Source organism: Pteropus vampyrus, unplaced genomic scaffold (genome assembly GCF_000151845.1).
Source record: "Pteropus vampyrus isolate Shadow unplaced genomic scaffold, Pvam_2.0 Scaffold19861, whole genome shotgun sequence".
Lineage (NCBI taxonomy): Eukaryota > Metazoa > Chordata > Mammalia > Chiroptera > Pteropodidae > Pteropus > Pteropus vampyrus.
In genome coordinates, this window is record NW_011908642.1 from 1 (window position 1) to 1,229 (window position 1,229).

At 39.5% G+C, this 1,229-nt stretch overlaps 1 pseudogene; it reads left to right on the forward strand.

Annotated features, from left to right (window-relative positions):
• The first annotated feature begins 166 nt into the window (after positions 1–166).
• On the forward strand, positions 167–285 carry LOC111735226 (annotated as a pseudogene).
• Positions 286–1,229: the final 944 nt, after the last annotated feature.

Here is a 1,229-nt window from a genome sequence, read left to right on the forward strand (position 1 = left end):
TTGTTCAGAGAAAAAGTCATCATCTTAAAACCTTTTTTAGTCTAAGAAGAATGAATATGAAGGAAGGGATTATTTAAGTCGAGAAGATGAAAAAAGAATAATTTTTAAAATCTAAGGAAAGAACTAAAAATGAAAGCAGAATACAATGAAGTTGAAAACAAAATCAGTCTACAGCCACGCCACCCTGAACAAGCCCACTCCCGTCTGATCTCAGAAGCTAAGCAGGGTCGGGCCTGGTTAGTACTTGGACGGGAGACCACCTAGAAAGACCAGGTGCTGTAGGCGTGAAAAATAAAAAAAATAAGGGATTATAAGTGACAAGGTCCTTGCAATCTGTGAGGTCAACCAAGGGTTGCCTTGCCTAAAAAATAAAAAAATAAATTTAAAAAACCAGTGCACTCGATTGTTGGGAGACAAGGCTCCATGTGTCTCTTACGTTTCTGAACATCTCAGGGGCAGAGGCGCCGGCTGCTTTCATTCTGAATCATCTTTGCAAGGAGATCTGTGCAGCAAACAGCTTTGGAAGAGAGAGCGTGTGCCTCTACCCAGAGCCAAGGGCAGACATTCTCACTGGCCTTGATGAAAGCTTCAAGCTCCTTAAGCTTAGGATTCAGATCTCTCTCCTGTAACTCGACCCACTGTGTGAGCGCGCATCATGGCGTCGACCTGTGGGAAGTGGGGCTGAGGGGGCTGGCACGAATGCCGATCCCCTAGCTCTCACAGACCTGGGAGGCTCAAGTGTTCGGCCAGCAGACTGACTCGTTAGTGTGCCAGGAGGGCAAAACCTCAGACCCTTTGTGGGCCTTCATATTGATAAAGGAATTCAGAGCTGGTTCACTGAAAAAAATTAAAAAAAAAAACAGCAACTGTAATAAATAATAATCCATTAGCTAGCCTATCAAGAAAAGAAAGGGGTAAAAACAAATACCGTTAAGAATTAGAAAAATGGATTAATATACTTATATAGGAAATTATTATTCTTTTTTTAACTTATTTATTTGAGACGTAATCGACATTAGTTTCAGGTATATAACATGATTTGATATTTGTATATAGAAAACTATAATTCTTATAAAAGGATCATTTGTAGAAATATGAGCTAATATTTTTGGATATCTGAACAAAATAAACGATTTTTCAAGAAAATGTAAAATATCCAAATTCACTCAAAAAGTAGCAGAAAACCTAAACAGAGCAATCTCATGCAAGCAGCTGAGAGGCCAAAGCCA